Source organism: Helicoverpa armigera, chromosome 10, assembly GCF_030705265.1.
Source record: "Helicoverpa armigera isolate CAAS_96S chromosome 10, ASM3070526v1, whole genome shotgun sequence".
NCBI classification, from domain to species: domain Eukaryota; kingdom Metazoa; phylum Arthropoda; class Insecta; order Lepidoptera; family Noctuidae; genus Helicoverpa; species Helicoverpa armigera.
This window is the reverse complement of record NC_087129.1, coordinates 1,733,965-1,755,692: the sequence shown is the minus strand read 5'-3', so window position 1 is coordinate 1,755,692 and position 21,728 is coordinate 1,733,965. Positions and strand designations below refer to the sequence as shown.

Below are 21,728 nucleotides of genomic sequence, written 5' to 3'. Positions count from 1 at the left end.
GGACCCTTTTCTTTTCGCTCCTCTGTCCGTCCATCCACCCGTTCGTCCGTCCATCTGTCACCAGGCTGTATCTCATAAACCGTGATAGAGAGTTGAAATCGATTGGTTAGTCGAACGATACCCGTCGATCAATTAAAGCTATTAGATCGGTACATATCTCTGTCTCCAAAGTGCCATATTATATGTATCTCAGTGTCAAATACTATTAAAATCTATTCGTTACTTTTTGGATGGATGCTATGCAAGACAATGTTACAGACACACGTAGGCGATAAAACAGCTCAATCGGTTAAAGACTAAAGATATCTGCTTGAATAATGAGTTCCAAGATTTCACGTGCACATTTATTACACATATCTAGATAGGTATGGCAAGTTAAGAAATGTATGGAATGTTTGCTTCCGACTGCAACCGAAGTAACTATTATAGTAATCTGTGCTGCAACTGTAAATATTATTCTTGTCTGTGTTTTGTGTGTAACTGTGTACATAAACTGTTAAATAAATAAATATTATTTAATCCCGACGTTTCGGATCCTTTACAGCATCCATGGGTGTAAGGTGTTGGTCGTCTTGATAGTTTAGTTACACACAGCTACCCTACATTCGCGTAAGTGTTAGAAATCAATATTCTTAAAAACCAGAAGCAGGTTTGTTTAACGAGGAAATTACAAGAAATAGTTTTAACATGAAAACCAACTAGGATTAGTCAAGAACGCGGCAAAATCTTATTCTGTCAAACTATAACATGTCTTGTCACAATGACGTTCGAAAAAAGAATCCTCCAAGCATAGATGCACGGCTGAATGGCGAGGCGTCTATGGTCGCTCGTCTCTGCTGCCCTCTTTGTAACTACTGGCAGCTAACACGGCCTCTCCTGACACCCTGACGTCCTCGGCAGGATCTGGGTGAGCCTGGTTGAGTCTCGGAACACCTGCACATGCAATAAGCGAGTTGGACCTGGCTCAATTTCGTCATATTTAAATCTCGATTGGTTATCGTGCTCGTCATCGTTTTTCTGAACAATGACACTTTCAGAATAAAAATTATTCGAGGACTTACAAACCTCAAACAAAGTACTAATCCATTTAAAGAAAGAAAAATAAATAACATCAACTTTAAATCAAATAACAAGTACAAAATGAATAACAGAACACTGGTATACCACCCAGTGACTCGCAAATAAATAACGTCAACTTTAAATCAAATAACAGGTACAAAATGAATAACAGAACACTGGTATACCACCCAGTGACTCGCAAATAAACAACGTCAACTTTAAATCAAATAACAGGTACAAACTGAATAACAGAACACTGGTATACCACCCAGTGTAAGTGTGTCGAGTGTAAGGCTGAAACATATTAGTTGTACACATATAAACACACAACATACAAAGAAATCATGTAAATTATTAACCTGGTTTCGAGTGTAAGCCTGAAACATAAATCATGTAAGAAGGAACACAATTACTTTTACTGATTAGTTATACCGTGAGCGCAAGCGTAAGAAATGTGTTATCAATCAAGAAAGATGTTATTAAGAACAAATACTTGAACTATACGGAAGTCATAGTCAAATCAAGTCATAGTCAAGCCAGGGGCTCAAAATATACGGAAGTCATGGTCAAGGCAAGTCATAGTCAAGCCAGTTGTTCAGACTATACGGAAGCCATAAGCCAGGGGCTCAGACTATACGGAAGCCATAAGCCAGGGGCTCAGACTATACGGAAGCCATAAGCCAGAGGCTCAGACTATACGGAAGCCATAAGCCAGAGGCTCAGACTATTCGGAAGCCATAAGCCATGGGCTCAGACCATACAGAAGCCATAAGCCAAAGGCTCAGACTATTCGGAAGGCATAAGCCAACAGAACCAGCAGGAGCACCAGCACAGCAGCGCTCGTGCCGCGACCAGGAGCACCGGCAGAGCAGCGCTCGTGCCGCAATCAGCAGCACCAGTATAGAAGCGCTTGGGCCACGACACGGCCGTTACACATTCTCGTGTATAAGTCTGCGAACAAGCACTTACAACATACATTTCGTTCGGCCACTTCTGACCATCAAAATCTTTCGTCAAATCTGGAAAGCTTTTCGCTCTCAAAGAAATAAATTCAAGGCATAACTTTGAAACTATGTCTCAGAAATATCATTATTACTAATCATGTGTCAGCAACGCTGAAAACACAACTACCATTACGGCTTGATAAGTTACGTGTAGTTAACTTCACTTCAGCTTTTGCTACACAGAATACTCATAGGTGACAATACCAATGGTTGGTACATTATTACACATTTTTCACTCAATACAGCTAAGAGCATAATTACTTCCGATGTGTAATCAAAACAATAGAACAGATCACCTGACCTCAAAGCATCTTGATTATACCGTTGCGTAGATTGCAACGCACTGCAATCCGTTACAAAATAAAATAGAACGGCAAAAACTTCGGTAATGGCGGATATCCTTACACCGCGTCGTGCTTAGTAAAAGTGCCAATGAATCTTAACTGAAATCAAAAACTTTATAGTGGGAGTGAGACTATCCCACTTCTGATCTTAAAAACCAGAAGCAGGTTTGTTTAACGAGGAAATTACAAGAAATAGTTTTAACATGAAAACCAACTAGGATTAGTCAAGAACGCGGCAAAATCTTATTCTGTCAAACTATAACATGTCTTGTCACTATGACGTTCGAAAAAAGAATCCTCCAAGCATAGATGCACGGCTGAATGGCGAGGCGTCTATGGTCGCTCGTCTCTGCTGCCCTCTTTGTAACTACTGGCAGCTAACAATATGATATTCGTACACGGGTTCACGGTAAGTACATGGTGACTATGTAATCTTATTTTTAATTGATGAGAAAAACACCTAGGTATTTACAAAATCTTTTTATTTCAATTTTCATTTACATTATAATATTTTTCAGATTACCTTTTTTTATAAATCGGTGCTAAATAACAAGTTATCATTTAGACTGTCTTCATGAGCACAATTTTTTACGAATTTTTTTAACATGTGTTGGTGCGCACAGATCTTCCAAAAATTGTCTGAAATAAAAAGAAAATATTAAGTAAGATTACGATTTGCTATACATTTATCTTTAAAACTAATTATAAGCTTCACTTGGTGACCACTTTGCAGATATCTGTCTTCTCCTCTCCAAAGATTTTGATTGTTTTTTTTCTTCTTTTTATACTAGAATTTGCTTACGACTGACTGAAGAACTACTTTACCAATACGGGAGTACAAAGTAACCTAAATCTATGTGCAGAATACCATTAAAATTTGTGCGGTTGTTTTTGCACGACAATGTCACAAATAAAAGAACTTTCACTTTATTACAAAGAAAATGTCATTCGTATGTTGTGGGTTTATTTAACTTCGACTTTTACACTACCGCTAAATGTATAATTATGAAAATTTGTATTAAATTATTATAATATGTACTTTTTAGCGTCCTCCAAACAAGTAGACGAGCAACTTGAAATACTTGAGCTTTTCATGCTTCCTCCAAAAGCAGTAGCGCCGGATGATGCCGCCACATCGCCATAGTTGATTGAAGATTCCCCTGAAAGAACAAAATATTTTTATATATTTGCGCAACAATGGCGAACAGTATGACTAGTGGAGATGTTATAACGCAGAATCTCCTAGACAGTAGCGCGCCAAAATGCGTGCATCTAGCGAAAATCATTCAAGTCAAGGAAAAGCTATTGTTTACTGCAAGGCTACAGATCTACGCGTTTTGCTACTGCTCTGTTGGTTTAGTGGGGGCACGCACGACTGCTGTTCACGGGGTCTCGGGTTCGATTTCCAGGTCGGACCGAAATCGCTTTGTGGGCTTTAGAAACATTCTCAAGGCCGTAGCCAGGAAGATGGTGATTGATACATCCGTACATCGGAAAGCACAGTGTCGGTCCTGCTTGTGATCACTCGAGATATGAGTGTGAAGGAATAGTAAGTGCACAAACATATGTCTGCTTAAGACGCCTAAGCATTTGTTGAAAACAGACACCGTGTCCGAAATCGGCTTTAGACGACATTATGCTATAGATCTACACGACCCGAACATTGTAGGATATGTAGCATGGGGATAGAAAAAAGCATATCAAAACATATTACGAAATTCAATACAAATGAGGTACCTATTGGGATGTTGAATGCTTAAATATAGACTTACCTGGGGCAGCGTACGTGTACGCAAGAAACACGACAACCAGGAATGGCACAAAACTTCTCATCTTGTTCGACTGCTCACACAACACTTATGCAAATGTCATCAGTGTGTCGCTTATAAGCTGGGTTCGCGAGATAGAGATAAAAATATCAAAAATTACACCAGAGCATTTCTTTATCAATTTTTTTATAGGTAACTTGATTTTTCCTTATATTGAGGCTGATTGGACTGAACACATGCCCTTCATTTTAGCGATTTTTTTAGTGGGAATATCCACTTATTTTTTTTGATTATTGCTTTTATTTTTAATTTAACTGTAAGTAGTAAAGAACAGGAAAATTAAAAATAAAAGCAATAATTTATTGATAGAATTCAGTCCATGTTTTAGATGTCTACAGTCTAGGCGGCGTGAAAAAAATAAATTGGACCAATACGACTCCTGGCAACATTCACAATCATAATCTGCATGCTTTTCTGAGTTCAAACCCATACCCCAAATGCGGCCCTCACATTTTGCATACTCAACTCCACCCAACGCCCGGTCTATATGGAATTATTGCTTCCGACAGCAACCGAAGGAACTACTATAGTAATTTGTGCTGCAACTGCCGACAGTATATTTTGAAGAAATGCATTTTTTTAAATAATATATAAAAATAAGTCGGGTTTTCCTTCCTGACGCTATAACTCCAGAACGCACGAACCGATTTCCACGGTTTTGCATTCGTTGGAAAGCTCTCAGTCTCTGTGAGGTTTATAGCAGAAAATTCAGGAAAAATTTCAATAGAAAAGCGGGAAAATCTTTTTTCACATACAACGCCATCTCTGCTACATAGAATGAATTAATGTTAAAAAAAGTACTAGGGAAAGTGCATTGAAGCCAGATTACTGCATTAGCAACTTAATAATGTTCTACAATGAAATAATGGTATTGAAATCGAATCATTGTTTGTCACGAGTACAGAGGGCAACAGAACTTAACAGAAGATATTCTTTCATCAATATCATTTTGTAATCGAAAAGAATTCATTACTGTTGTAAATTTTTTTTTCCTTTTCAAATCATCATCATCCTCCGAGTCTTTTTTCCCAACCAGGTTGGGGTCGGCTTCAAATATAAAACAAAAAAAATCTTTTAATCACCAAACAAAATGTTACATAAAACGAAGCCATCTGATGGCGAAACGGAGTTCGCCGGGTTTTCTAGTCTATACTAATATTATAAAGAGGAAAACTTTGTTTGTTTGTTTGGTTGTAATGAATAGGCTCAAAAAATACTGGACCATTTTTAAAAATTCTTTCACCATTCGAAAGCTACATTATCCACGAGTAACATAGGCTATATTTTATCCCGGTACGGGCAGTAGTTACCACGGGACGCGGGTGAAACCGCGGGAAAACGGCTAGTAGTAATTATATGGTGATCTTCACACTGCCCCGCATCATGCTGCATATTGCGTGTCGACGCACCAACAGCTAGTTAATTATAAAAATAAACATTTTAAAATACAAAGATTTTATCCCACCGTTGGCATCGGGATCATGGTTCATACTACCGGTGTTGAGAGCCCCGGAGAGAAGATAGAGAGAATCCTCCTGACGATGCATCCATTTTCGAGTGGCACTGCTTTCTGCACCTAGCGCTCGATCCAACCGTGTATCGATCTTGGCTATAAGCCGCTTGTATGCCGCTAATTATAGAACAATAGAAAATCAATTGTCTCGCGCGGATCCGCGCACCGGCATTAACGGGTTGAGCCATTGGCTGCAACAACTATCAGCACAATGATTGCAGAATCGACACGCCAAATGTGAACAACCTTATAGTAATTTTTTAGTCCTTTCTTTAAAACTTCTTTCTTTTTTTGTATCTGCTTGCTTAATAGGTATGGGTATGGAGTATGCTGGCGTGATTAAATATTTACATGTTTTTTTTTTTAATATAAAGAATTTTAAGTGTTAAATTTTAGAAGTGTAATGATATTTGTAATATTTTTTCAACGGTTCCTCTTATCATACAGATAGAACTGTGTTGCTGGGGAGTTTGTTCCACCACTTCTTTTTCCCAGCAAAAACACATAGGAAGTGATGAAGGGCGGGCGTTTTGCGGGCTGTCTTTTGTAGACTTTCAAAAATTTCTGACTTTCACCTTCTTAGAATAAATTACTTTTTATGCTTTTATCAGCTTTCACGAGTTTCTCATCACGTGGTAAGGTGCTATCAGCGCTGTGCTGACATTGTGTTCTCCGATATACGAGTTTATCAATCACCAACTTCCAAGCTTCGGTGTGTTTTGTGAATGTTATTTAAACCCACAAAGCGGTTTCGGCCCGACTCGGGAATCGAACCCGATACCTCATACACAGCAATCGCGCGTGCCACCACTAGGCGGTCTGAAGGCACAAGGTCATTGAGGCTGTCAAAACTAGTAGCTAGTATCTATATCTATAGCCATGTGAATAACATTAGCTTTTCCTTGACTTGCATAATAATATTACCTGTATTGGTGACTATTTCATCTTATTTTTGGTGATAAAAAATACTCAGATACTGATATATATAATCGTTTATTTTCATTTTTTGTTTACATTATAAACATTTTCCTAGATTACATTGTTGTTTTATAAATATGTGCTAATAACAAGTTATTACTTAAAGTACGGTTTTTAGTTTCACCATTTTTTCGACATTCCTCAGAGAATCCTTATGGTACATCAGCAACCCACGAACAGTGCTTGGAAAAAAAGACACGGTCTGAAACAGAAACAAAGAATTAATCAAGACTCAAATTCTCCGTACATTGGTCTTTTGAAACCATAATTAGTTTCTCCTGAAGGGATCGCTTTTAAGTCTTCTGCCTTTTCTTCTTTCTAGAATTATCTATATTTACACTATTTCATCCTCCTCTTCTTCAAGGATATCAATAAGCACTTTGACTAGATGGGAACGGACGAACAAAATCTACTAATTTCAAGAAAATGCCGCGCGCAGCTTACGAAATTCGTCGGCCGCGCAGGACTGTCGCGGGCCTCGGCAGCGGTGCCATACATTTTCATAGGTTGACTATTTGTCGCGCGCGGCCGACGATTGTCGTAGGCCGTGCGCGGCTGCGACAGCCGCGACCCACGGAATTCTACCTTAAATATCTCTGTCTCCAAAGTACCATATATCTCAGTGCCAAATTCTATTAAAATCTATTCGTTAGTTTTTGCAGGACAGTGTCACAAACAAACGTATCATTCGAATATCATGCGTTTTTTTTGTGAGATTACCTGAATTTGTACAGTCAACTTCAGGTCAGTGGTAACAGTTTTATATGAAAATCGTACTTATTACTATTGAGTTAAGGTGCATGACAGTTACCACTAATGTGCAGTTTACTGTACGTTTCTACAAATCCTATGATTAAAAAATAGGTTTAAAACTGGATCATGAATTAAGTTATTTAATATTTACTTTTTAGCACCAGCATTAAACGCGTCATTTCCAAAGGTTGAGCCTGAAATGACTCCAGAAGCTGAGCTGCCGGAATGTGCTGACACAGAACCGTAATTAGTAGCTGGTCCCTCTGTAAAAACAAAATGTTTCAGTTTTTTAGTAAAGCCCTAAAATATTAATGAAGAATAAGGTGTAATATTTGAATGGGACACTAAGCTGAAAAACAACGTTTCGTTTTAATTTAAGTTTCGGACCCGAAGGTTCGGATTAAGATCAGCTTGAAACATGTGCCTACAACCTGCAACAATTATGCTAAGAAACTTCAGTAAAGTTGCTTTAAATCATCTTGAGGAAATCATGCGGAATAAGTTAAGGAATAGATCGGAACAATAAAAAAATAAAGTTAATTTTTACAGCGTGGTTATTAATCTACGCGACCCGAACATTCCACGACATAATAGGAAAAATATACCAAAATATATTGCAGGGTTCAGTAGAATTCAGATAGACACACTTTGGATATTTAATTCTTAATTTAGGGAAGGTTCATATATGACGGAACATGCGTCGCGTATTTTTCGTCAGATGACATTATGTTATAGATCTACTCGACCCGAACATTGTATAGTCTGTTTTTTAATCTCGTAGACTAAACTGACATTACGAGTGTTGTCAATTTACTGCAAATTCCTAAATAGTGATGTGGCACGACCGAAACTTAGCGTTACTAAAATCAAGTATCGTTTTTTTACAATAAGTCATCCTGAAATAATGGGCTTATTCTTGATGATTACGCATGGCGTTGCGTGGTCAGATATCCCTGGCAGTTTGTAGCACGTCGTGCAGCCATGTGTACGTACGTGAATTGTAAATATAAAACTTTGAATTAATATTAAATTCGTCTATTATAGATAACAAGTTACGATTCAACAAACCGGTATCGTAAGTACAACACTGCACAAAAAAGCTAGCAACATTATTTGTAAGTTTGACATTTTGCAAGTGTCAATTTAGTCTACGAGATTAAAAAACAGACTATAGAATATATCACGAGGATAGAAAAAAAACACATTACGGAATTCAATACAAATCAGGTAGACACTACTAGGACGTTGAATGCTTAAATATAAACTTACGTGGGGCAGCGTACGCGCACGCAAGAAGCACGACAACCAGGAATAGCACAAAACCTTTCATCTTGTTCGATTGCTCTCACAATACTGACGCTTGAGGATCTGTGCCTCGTTTATATGTAAATTAAAGATAGATAAGAATATTATAAAGAAATTATCAAAATACTTCATTATCATATTGTTATTGTTACTAAAATAATATCTTAATAACAATTTGGATTCTTCATCTTGCATAAAGCATTAAACAAGATAGGTAGGTAAATATAAAATTTTTGATATTGTTATTTTTTCCTCAAACATATGTAAATGTTTTATCTTTTGTCACAGTTACTACTTTTGAATTAATTGCTAGATAGAATACATCTTTTAACTTTAAAGAAATCGAATTAACACATGGATCGTTTGAGTGTCAGAAGGTATCCACAATTACTTCCAATGTTAGGCTAATAAATTAGAGCGGTCCCCCGACACGTCAAAATTTAGTTTAGTCTGACATGCTTTAGTTGGTACTTACGTAGTGTTAAAAGTTATTTTTTGCTTTTTATAGGGGTTAGCGTTTTAACCTTTTGCCATAATAATTGCGTACTTTTTTTGGGTCGGGGGTTTTTTTTAATTTTATTTCATGCTTTTTGAAGGAGCTCTTTAATTTTTCCTACTTTCATTTAATGTCTCTTATTTTAAGATGGGGTCGCTATATGCGATCTCGGTCAAAGGAAGATGTTTAACAATCCTCATGACAAACTGGCTCTGGGAGAATTGCACAGATTGAGAAACAATAAAGATTAACCTTTAGTAATTCTAGATTTTCAGCAAAAATATAAATCGGTTTATCCGTTTCATTCCGGCATTCTAGGGTTTCATCCGCCACATCCCATTTCCAACATCAGGTTCTCGTCAATCAGAAACATGAACAGAACTCGTCAAGACAAATTCAACGAGCTCAAACTCGATGGGTTTACAAAAAGGCAGTTCAAGGTTACGTCTCCTATCTTCGTGCCCTAACAGCAGACCAGCTCAGTGGTTCCAGAAGACATTAGTGTTTCAAATTTCATATCCCACATATGCTTGCAAGTAAACTGAGCGTGTAACATTCCTATCACGCCTAACAAACGAGCTGATGACCTTGAAGACCTGAACCGATTTCCACCAAACATAGCTAAGAACACTCCCGACTGACACACCTTTTAATAAAAAAAACCGCATTACAATCGGATCATCCGTTTGGGAGCTTCGGTGCCACATACACACACACACACACACACACACACACACACACACACACAGACACGTCAAACTTATAACACCCCGTCGTTTTTGCGTCGGGGGTTAAAAACACTGATATTCAGCTTCTATACCTACAAACTAGAAACCACTCGAATCGTTAGATCGGAGAAGATCGGTGAGACAAAGAGACTAAAATACCCAAAATTATAAATTTAAAAAAACCCCCGACCCAAAAAAAAGTACGCAATAATTATGATAAAAGGTTAAAAACGCTAAACCCTATAAAAAGCAAAAAATAACTTTTAACACTACGTAAACTAAATTTTGTCGTGTCGGGGGACCGCTCTAATTCATTACTTTAGATACGCGGTTTTTTTTTAAACGAATGTTGTGATTAGGTAGGTATCATTTGATTTATGTAAGTATTTATGAAGGTAAAAAGCGGTCCCCCGACACGTCAAAATTTAGTTTACGTAGTGTTAAAAGTTATTTTTTGCTTTTTATAGGGTTTAGCGTTTTTAACCTTTTATCATAATTATTGCGTACTTTTTTTTGGGTCGGGGGTTTTTTTAAATTTATAATTTAATTTTATTTCATGCTTTTTAAAGGAGCTCCTTAATTGTTCCTTCTTTCATTTAATTTATTTTATCTTAAGATGTTTCTCTATATGCGATCTCGGCCAAAGGAAGCTGTTTAATAATCCTCATGACAAACTGGCTCTGGGAGAATTGCACAGATTGAGAAACAATAAAGACCTTTGGACATTCTAGATGTTCAGCAAAAATATAAATCGGTTTATCCGTTTCATTCCGGTATTCCAGGGTTTCATCCACCACATCCCATTTCCAGCATCAGGTTCTCGGCAATCAGAAACATGAAGAGAACTCGTCAAGACAAATTCAACGAGCCCAAACTCGATGGGTTTACCAAAAGGCAGTTCAGGGTTACGTCTCCTACCTTCGTGCCCTAACAGAAGACCAGCTCAGTGGTTCCAAAAGACATTAGTGTTTCAAATTTCAGATCCCACATATGCTTGCAAGTAAACTGAGCGTGTAACATTCCTATCACATCTAGCAAACGAGCTGATGACCTTGAAGACCTGAACCGATTTCCACCAAACATAGCTAAGAACACTCCCGACTGGCATACCTTTTAAACAAAAAAAACCGCATTACAATCGGATCATCCGTTTGGGAGCTACGATGCCACATACACACACACACACACACACACACACACACACACACACACACACACACACAGACACGTCAAACTTATAACACCCCGTCGTTTTTGCGTCGGGGGTTAAAAATGACGGTAATTAAAGTTTTTTATTGTAAAAATAAAGTGATCTCTCGATATGCTTATAATGTTTATTATACATCAACATAAATTCACGTTTTTAAATCTATACTTATAATAAATCTGTAGAGAGGTCAATTCTGTACATTGAATACATTTCCAAAATAACTATTAGGGGGTGATTAGTGATCGATACTGATGCCAAAAAAGCAATCAGTACAATTTTTGTCTGTCTGTCTGTCTGTCGGTTTATCTGTCTGTCTGTATGTTCGTTATAGAAACAAAAACTACTCGACGGATTTTAACTAACTTGGTACAATTATTCTTCATACTCCTGGGCAGGTTATAGGATACTTTTCACGCTAAGAAATACCATAATAAGCCATTGCGCGTGAATACCGAATCATGCTATTAGGATTATTTTTGTGTAACATCGTCGCATTCGACGCGGTTCGCGACGCGGCGGGCGACTGCTCGATCTTCATACATTCGGCTGTTGATGCGAATAGACGTTCAGAGTGGTCGACCTTATTGACAATAATTGATTTGATGACTTTAAGTCTTTAAATATCATTTTAATACTTCTTTTGTCGTTATTTTATAAAATACAAGCTTTTGCCCGCGACTTCGTTCGCGTGGAATAGTGACTTCCGGCAGGTTTTTAGTTTAACCAATAGATGGCGCTGTATGTCCGGAATAAATTTTATTTTTTGTAATAAAAGCTATCCTATGTCCTTTCTCAAGGTCCAAACTATGTCTGTACCAAATTTCACACAAATCGGTTCAGTAGTTAAGGCGTGAAGAAAAGACAGACAGACAGACAGAAAGACAGACAGACAGACAGACAGACAGAAAGACAGACAGAAAAACAGACAGACAGACAGAGTTACTTTCACATTTATAATATTAGTAGGGATGTAAGTATTAGTTATTTTGGTATTGTTTAAATATTCGTTCAAATTACAAATTTAGATCATTTGATGGGCTGGAGTTTATTACTTCTTCCTCTCTTTGCACAAAGTCCGACTCTAACGCGGTCGAAGTCGCTGGCAGAAGCTAGTATTAATTATAAAAATAAACATTTTAAAATAAAAAGATTTTATCCCACTACCGGCATCGGGAACATGGTTCATGCTACCGGTGTTGAGAGACCCGGAGAGAAGATAGATAGGTAGAGAGAAACCACCTGATGACGATGCATGCCGTTTCGAGTGGCACTGCTTCTATCGATATATATCGATCTTGGCTATAAGCCGCTTGTATGCCGCTAATTATAGAACAATAGAAAATAAATTGTTGCAAAACGGGTTAAGCCATTGGCTGCAACAACTATCAGCACAATGATTGCAGAATCTACACGACAAATGTGAACAACCTTATAGTAACTTTTTAGTCTTTTTTTTAAACTTCTTTCTTTTTTTTGTATCTGCTTGCGTAATAGGTATGGGTATGGAGTATGCTGGCCAACGTGATTAAATATTTACTTGTTTTTTTCTTTAATACAAAGAACTTTAAGTGTTACATTTTATAAGTGTAATGATATTTGTAATATTTTTTCAACGGTTCCTCTTACCATACAAATAGAACTGTGTTGCTGGGGAGTTTGTTCCACCACTTCTTTTTCCCAGCAAAAACACATAGGAAGTGATGAAGGGCGGGCGTTTTGAGGGCTGTCTTTTGTAGACTTTCAAAAATTTCTGACTTTCACCTTCTTAGAATAAATTACTTTTTATGCTTTTATCAGCTTTCACGAGGTTCTCATCACGTGGTAAGGTGCTATCAGCGCTGTGCTGACATTGTGTTCTCCGATATACGAGTTTATCAATCACCAACTTCCAAGCTTCGGTGTGTTTTGTGAATGTTATTTAAACCCACAAAGCGGTTTCGGCCCGACTCGGGAATCGAACCCGATACCTCATGCACAGCAATCACGCGTACCACCACTAGGCGGTCTGAAGGCACAAGGTCACTGAGGCAGTCAAAACTAGTAGCTAATATCTATAGCCATGTGATAAGCATTAGCTTTTCCTTGACTTGCATAATAATATTACCCGTATTGGAGACTATTAATTTCATCTTATTTTTGGTGATAAAAAATACCCAGATACTACTGATATAATCGTTTATTTTCATTTTCTGTTTACAATATAAACATTTTCCTAGATTACATTATTGTTTTATAGATATGTGCTAATAACAAGTTATCACTTAAAATACGGTTTTTAGTTTCACCATTTTTTCGCCATTTCTCACAGAATCCTTATGGTACATTCAGCAACCCACGAACAGTGCTTGGAAAAGAGGACACGGTCTGAAACAGAAACAAAGAATTAATCAAGACTCAAATTCTCCGTACATTGGTCTTTTGAAACTATAATTAGCTTCTCCCGAAGGGACCGCTTTAAAGTCTTCTGCCTTTTCTTCTTTCTAGAATTATCTATATTTACACTATTTCGATTGCGATTTCGCTCAGAGGTACGTGCTTTGAGTTTAGTTATGCATAACTTCTTTCTCCCGGCTTAACACATCCCGAAAGAAATGTGCTATTTGTACAAAGTGGTAGGTAAAGGTAGAATTCCGTGGATCGCGGCTGTCGCAGCCGCGCGCTGCCTACGACAGTCGTCGGCCGCGCGCGATAATAGTCAACCTATGAAAATGTATGGCGCCGCGCCGCTGCCGAGGCCCGCGACAGCCGCGATCCACGGAATTCTACCTTAAATATCTCTATCTGCAAAGTACCATATATCTCAGTGCCAAATTCTATTAAAATCTATTCGTTAGTTTTTGCATTACAGTGTCATATCCAAACGTATCATTCGAGATTGAGATTACCTGAATTTGTACGTTTCCAAAAATTCTATGGTTATAAAATAGGTTTACTATAGGGAACTGGATCATGAATTAAATTATTCAATATTTACCTTCTAGCACCAGCATTAAACGCGTCATTTCCAAAGGTTGAGCCTGAAATGACTCCAGAAGCCGAACTGCCGGCCTGTGCTGACACAGGACCGTAATTATTAGCTGGTGCCTCTGTAAAAACAAAATGTTTTAGTTTTTTAGTAAAGCCCTAAAATATTAATGAAGAATAAGGTGTAATATTTGAATGGGACACTAAGGTGAAAAACAATGTTTCGTTTTAATTTAAGTTTCGGACCCGAAGGTTCGGATTAAGATCATCTTGAAACATGTGCCTACAACCTGCAACAATTATGCTAAAAAACTTCAGTAAAGTTGCTTTAAATCATCTTGAGGAAAACATGCAGAATAAGTTAAGGAACAAATCGAAGTATCTTCATCTTTTTACAGCGTGGTTATTAATCTACGCGACCCGAACATTCCACGACGTAACACGGGGATAGGAAAAATATACCAAATTAATTTATACAGGGATACTTGTGGTTAAATCCTGTAATAGCAAGATATATTGCAGGATTCAATAGAATTCAGATAAACACACTTTAGATGTTTAATTCTCAATTCAGGGAAGGTTTATATATGACGGACATGCGTCGCGTAAAGCCAGAGCAGACAAATCCGTAGAAAAACACTTGACCGTTCATACTTAACTGATGATACGTAAGAAAGTCGTTTGTACATATTCGATACGCTCGACGTATTTTCCGTCAGATGACATTATGTTACAGATCTACACGACCCGAACATTGTAGGATATATCACGGGGATAGGAAAAAACATATTATGAAATTCAATACAAATCAGGTTGACACTACTAGGCCGTTAAATGCTTAAATATACACTTACGTGGGGCAGCGTACGCGTACGCAAGAAGCACGACAACCAGGAATAGCACAAAACCTTTCATCTTGTTCGACTGCTCTCACAATACTGACGCTTGAGGATCTGTGCCTCGTTTATATGTAAATTAAAGAGAGATAAGAATATTATAAAGAAATTATCAAAATACTTCATTATTATATTGTTATTGTTATTAAAATAATATCTTTATAACAACTTGGATTCTTCATCTTGCATAAAGCATTAAATGAGATAGGTAAATATTAAAGTTTTTGATATTGTTATTTTTTCCTCAAACTTAAATGTTTTACCTTTTGTCGCAGTTACTACTTTTGAATTCATTGCTAGATAGAATACATCTACTAATGTTATTTCACTTTAATGAAATCGTATTAACACATGGATCGTTTGAGTTTCAGAAGGTATGCTGAATTGTGGCTCATCTTTACTATTCGCTTCATATAAAACACTTATATTCAGCTTCAATACCTACAAACTAGAAACCACTCGAATCGTTAGCAGTAGACGTAGTTCCGTTCCAAAAAGTCACTTTTAGATATAGCTAACTAACTACTAATTGATTTTCTCTTTCATCAAAGTAAACCATTCCTAGATAAGAATGTCTTTAACGGAAAATGTCGGCACTTTGATGATCAGTAGGAAAATTATCTAATAAATATTACTCATTAGTTACAATTACAATTTATGTTATATATTTAAGAATATAATTACTATTGACCGGTTATATAATACATGCGACGATAGATTTCCGTCAGTATTGTAAGACTAGTCGAACACGATGAAGGGTTTTGTACTATTCCTAGTTATCGTGCTTCTTGCGTACACATACGCTGCGCCAGGTATGTAGTTTATTTTTCTTTATTAAAATAGTAGGTAAATACAAAAGTATATACATCTTAATGGTAAAGTCAAACTCATCTACGTTTATTCAAGTTAAGCTCATTATCTGAACACTTTTTCACGGCAATTACATTGGTCAGCACCACCAATAGTTTCCCACAGTTTTTTTCTTTTTTGTTGTGGCAAATGATCGAATTGCTGTAGGTACAGCGTGAGGAAATCTGTTGTAGTCAGACCTTTACTAACTAAATTCCACCATGTTCCTTCTTGAGCCCTTTGTGTACCAGGGCCGCGGTAACTCTTACGAATAATCCCGGAGCCTCAACACTTACTGAGTAAAACTCTTTACTCATGTTTCTTTTGTCTGAAGTCCCGAGTGTTACCGATATTAAATCATGATATTAAAATGATTTTTTTTTCCTCAGCCGACAATTATGGCGAAGTAAAGGCATCGGATGGTTCGATCGGCTCTGGGGCTATTTCCGACTCAAGATTCGGCGATGGTGCCTTTAGCTCATCGGGACGAGGCAAAAAGTAAGAAAAATATTGTTTCTTTTTGTACAAGGAAAAATATATGACACCAAATTCAGATCCAACAAGATTTTAGCAAAAATAAAATCCAACAAACGTTTATGACACTTGAGTCGATTGCAAAAGGAGCTTAAATTAATAAATTGATGATTAAGGGCAAAACTGTGCTTGTTTGGGAGCCCTAAATAATTAAAATTCATGTGGTTGTTTTGTTGAGCGTTAGTCCGAGTTGGTTATAATTAAACTTTTTAGTGAGCCTTCACTCTAATTTTCTGACTCTGGGGAACAATAAATGGCTTACTGTCTCAATAAATGATATCGATTACAAAATGCAGTCAGTGCATATAATTTCTAAATCTTTCTCTTTGATTGCAGATGTGGCGTCGTGCAAAGACTTATTTCGAGAGTGTGGGACTTAAATTGCACATAAAATGTGACTACAGTTCAAATTTTTATACCATTATTATATTTCTAGATATATGAGTTGATGTTTTATGTGTGCGTGGCTGCGCCCACCTTGTGTTCGGCTGATAATAAATCAATATGTATACGGCAGTCACTTGTTTTAGTTGTCTCTCTTACTAAGTACCTGATTTCTTCATATCATGAGAACTTTTAATGTAACAAGTAACAATAGTTACCCATTCATAGTAATAAGAAAAGATAGCAGAGAGATCTTGAATAATACACCCGCTTAACAGTTACTTGCTTTCATCTTAACAATATAAATCTAGTACCTAATAGGGTGGTTCCAAATAACAAAAATCCTGTATCTCACTATTCGAATGCAAGATACGATGTACTCAAATACGCGTCAAAAGCGTTCATTTTTTTTGTTTAGTTTTGTTTAAATAAATCTTATCTGCTAACCACTGTTACGAGCCTAAAAAAAGATCAACAGTATCTGAACGTTGCTCTTATTTCTTTCATTATATAAGTATGTATGTTAGAAGTAACTTTGTATTGAAATGGGCAGATGTCTTGACTCAGTGTTGTGAGACCCGTCGAACAAGATGAAAGGTTTTGTGCTATTCCTGGTTATCGTGCTTCTTGTCTATATTAATACTACATACGCTGCTCCAAGTAAGTTTTATTCTTATGTTATTTAACTGATTGTATGTTGGTAATTGTAAAACAGTAAAAAAACAGTTATTGGTTGTCTTATTTTTCAAATGATAAATACATAGTAGGTGTTTGTATTTATAGAGTATAAAAACCGAATTCAGTATTTGTGTACCTATTTTATATCCTCCCGATAGAATTCATAAATGTTATAATGTAATTAGGGAACCCCTTTGTTATATAAAAATGATAAATAAAAAATAAAAAACACTCTCATATCAGTGAATTGACCATGAATGTTATCAGGATGTTACTTTATGAATTACCTAATACCGATTTAAATTTTAATAGTAGGTAAGTCGAGATGAGTGGGTTAAGAACAAACCTCTCAATTATGAGTGTGTGTACGATTACAGGACAGGCAACCAATGCAACTTTTCTAAGTTTGTATGTACTTTCTAAGTATATCTTGTACATCAATGACAGTGTTTGGGAGGGCACGTTAAACTTTAGGTCCCGGCGGTCATTGAACATCCTACAGTCGTTACGGGTAGTCAGAAGCCAGTAAGTCTGACAACCAGTCTTACCTAGCGGTATTGGGGTGTTCGGGTAACTGGGTTGAGGAGGTCACATAGGCAGTCGCTCTTTGTAAAACACTGGTACTCAGCTGTATTCGGTCAGATACCTTTTTTTTAACGACGTCAAAAATCATCAAATAACCCCTCCCGCTGTGGGTTAGCAGCGGTGAGGGAGTGTCAGACTCTTACTGACTAAAAACCGTCGTGTTCTGTCGAAGGACTTTTATGTACCAGGGCCGCGGTAACTCTTTCCAACAATCCCGCAAACCTCAGTCTATATATTTATTTTATTTTTTCTTCAGATGAAAACCACGGCAATATTAAAGCGTCGGGAGGAGGCGTCGTTGTTGGAGTTGTATCAGGAGCGAAGAAAAACCAATCGTAAGAAATTACCTTTTACTGTACCTACAGCTAATGTTTAAAAAAAAACTTATTGTGAGAGCAAACTTCTAAAACACGTACTTGCAAAAGTACAGATAACCAAAACATAAACCAAGCAGTCTCTCTTTTGTTCAGAATAATTTCAATTGGCGTAATCTTCTTTGATTACGTCATTGTATGTTACAAAAATTAAAATTGCCACGAAGGAATCGAGGTCCTTTTTATTGAAAATCGGTTAAGCATTATATTCCATTATATGTATGTATACCTACCAGTTTTCTTGTTAGTACCACCTGTTACTGTTACAGACTTTTTATCGTCCCACTGCTGGGCACAGGCCTCTTCTCACACGGAGAAGGATTGAGCGTTAGTACCACCATATTTTTTTTTCGTGTATTTATTCTTTCACTTTCTCTTATTTCAGATGCGGCATATTAGAGCTCATAGTTTCAAAGGTAATATCGAGCGTTAAATGCTGAAAAACAATATGTCAACTATTTCGACTAAGTAATTCAAGGTTTAAATAAACTGCGAAGTAACGGAATATAATAATAAAATAAGTATTTTACTCACATATCACTGTTTATGCTACCTACTAGTGATAAGTTCTTTTTATATTAAGACTGAATAAATTGTATCGCTGATATGCTGTGCATTATTTCAATTATATCGAAATCCTATCCCTCAAAATATGCATTATTTTATTATTAAAAAAAAAACAATGAGAAGTTTGATGAGGTCAAAGCTACTTGTAAAACACTTGTGCTCAGCTGCATTCGGGTAGACTGGAAACCGACCCCACGAAATTGGTAAAAAGTTCGACAGGCAGAATCAATGAGCAGGTAATACCTACTGTCAATCTGTTTCTCTGTAAGCTAAAATGGATGGTATATGTTTACATACACTCATGAAATCTTTGCTATTTGACTTGGTTGGATTAAAGTAAAGTGCTGAATTCAGAGAATAATATAACGACAGCAGGGGCTTAATTCCGCTTATTTTACTTAAGCAACATACGATTGTATCCAACTAAGATTCAATCACGACTCAATCACGATTGAAACGTATGTGGCTTTCCGATTCTTTTTGTTTAAAAAACATTTTTATCAATTTAAAAGGAAATTGTCTACTGTAATTCAATAATGAATCATATTGTCTGCAAATGATTTACGATTGCAGAACCGTCAGAGTGGTTGGAAAACGATTGGTCTTATATAAGTAACAAAATTCTCGCAAATTGAGCCCTAAATCAAACATAAACGAATAGGATTTGCAAATATTTACGTCCATCTTATAATAATGATTCATTATTAACACCAAAGAGATAAGGTTTGTTTATATTCATGATATTATTGCATCACTGCATAATTATATAATATTACGCTGCTTATTAGTATTATGTAAGATACTCCCCTAACTATTACTTTATTTGACCCTTTGAACTTAATGCGATAAACTCAAGAACTGCAAACGGCTTTACAAAATAAGAGAGGTTTTCCCCACTGGCTTAGGGAATTCAAAAAAATATTTTTATATTTTATTAAATAACTAAGTAAAAGATAAGCAGAGTAACAAAAAAAACTAATTTAAACAATGCGCTAGCCGTTTTGATATCTACGTAACAAATAATAGTGGCATTTTCAAGGGTAAATAATATAGTAAGTAAAGGTATATAGTTTCAAAAAATATTTTCTAAAATACCTGTACCTAAGTAAGACAGCTATAATCCGGCCGTCCGGTATACCTATAACGCATGAAAGTTTTGGAATAGCCTACGACTTTTATTACCTCAGTCTGTGGGAAGCGACTTAATAGGTACCTACTTATTGCAATACATAATCAGATTGATGAAGAAATTTCCCCAGGTCGTGGTAAAACCCGCGGGAACATAGCACTAAAAATAAAATTACAAACAGGATGTCTGATAAAAAAATATATACATACAAGAAACACTGTCTGGAGCAAATTGATATCAGAACTACGATAGTTATCTATACTAATATAATATCGAGGATACATTTAAATTTGTTTGTATGTATCCTAAAGACTCCGAAACTAAAGAACCGTTTTGAAAAATTATTTCACTGTTGAAAAGCTTTGGCTGGCTTTTCCCGAGTAACTATGTTTTGTAAAAGGCTATATTTTGTCCAGTTACGTGAATAAATTCCCCCGGGACACAGATGTAACTGCGTGAATCAGCTAGTATTTTATGTATATTCAATTCAATATACTTATTTCAGACTTGTTGTCGGTTCATATAGTGTTAGTAGTACGTATGCTTCGTGGAAAACCGGGGTGCTTAGCCAGTTTATAATAGACGGAATGCTTGTTTTGTATCAGTGTTGCGAAACTAGTCGAACAAGATGAAGGGATTTCTGCTATTCCTAGCTGTTGCGGTTCTAGCTTATACGTACACATTAGCCGTCCCGGGTAAGTCATTTTCTATATAAACTTTAACTACATATATAAATAAATTAAAAACTAAATGCCCAGTTTTAAATGCTGGCCAATACTTTATACCAAAATTAACATAGGTAAGCTTTGGGATACTTATTGTATTTTTTTTTTGACAACAAATGAGTGCTATTTTTGAGTTAGTCCTTTAACTATCATCGGTGCCAGACACAATAATAAAAATTTGTCTGTCTGGAACAAGGAGGTCATCGTGTTAAGTTAATAAGTGGGTAAATGCTTGTTCTAATTTGTTTGCTGATTAACATTTTAGATTCCGATTTACATATGTTTGCGAAAGCATTGACGGCTGTGTTTTGGTAGACTTTTTATCATATTATACTGGTAAAGGAAATTATTTAAGATCACATATTTTTATTACATACATAGTAAGTTATGTAAAGGCATAGAATTTATTTGTTTAGTTACGCACGCTGCAAAATCATGCATAATTAATTACATATAATTAATTGTATTATCTTGCTAATTGTACTGGTTATGTAAACCATAATTATATTACATAGTACACCCATGATTTACATTCTTTGCAAATGATTCTAGACATGTAATAAATATGTGCATAATACTAAAAACCTGTTTTCAGAAGTAGGTATATACCTAGTGGCAACGTCATAAAACGTACAAATAAAAGGCTTAATGAGAAATTGACGAAAGCGGGTGGGAAATATCTACTTCTGTGTGTAAATATATACACACACATTGTCTTGATTAGACTCGGTGTCTATGCCACTACTGAGCGGTCCATTGTTAACGCATACAAAGACAATATGCATGTACAATTTACACACACAAGCATTACTCATCCACTTTCA

General features: G+C 36.4%; 3 long non-coding RNA genes across 3 annotated transcripts; all 3 read right to left on the bottom strand.

Annotated features, from left to right (window-relative positions):
• Positions 1–2,872: 2,872 nt before the first annotated feature.
• On the bottom strand, positions 2,873–4,265 carry LOC135117359 (uncharacterized). The gene is made up of 3 exons (XR_010276839.1): positions 4,180–4,265; positions 3,447–3,567; positions 2,873–3,046 (listed from the first exon to the last, which is right to left on the bottom strand). It is a non-coding gene; the product is annotated as an uncharacterized LOC135117359 (long non-coding RNA).
• Positions 4,266–6,723: 2,458 nt separating this feature from the next.
• Positions 6,724–8,896, bottom strand: LOC110380499 (uncharacterized). Its single transcript, XR_002429823.3, has 3 exons — positions 8,750–8,896; positions 7,632–7,743; positions 6,724–6,929 (listed from the first exon to the last, which is right to left on the bottom strand). It is a non-coding gene; the product is annotated as an uncharacterized LOC110380499 (long non-coding RNA).
• A 4,484-nt stretch (positions 8,897–13,380) lies between these two features.
• Positions 13,381–15,182, bottom strand: LOC135117358 (uncharacterized). Its single transcript, XR_010276837.1, has 3 exons — positions 15,038–15,182; positions 14,194–14,305; positions 13,381–13,583 (listed from the first exon to the last, which is right to left on the bottom strand). It is a non-coding gene; the product is annotated as an uncharacterized LOC135117358 (long non-coding RNA).
• Positions 15,183–21,728: the final 6,546 nt, after the last annotated feature.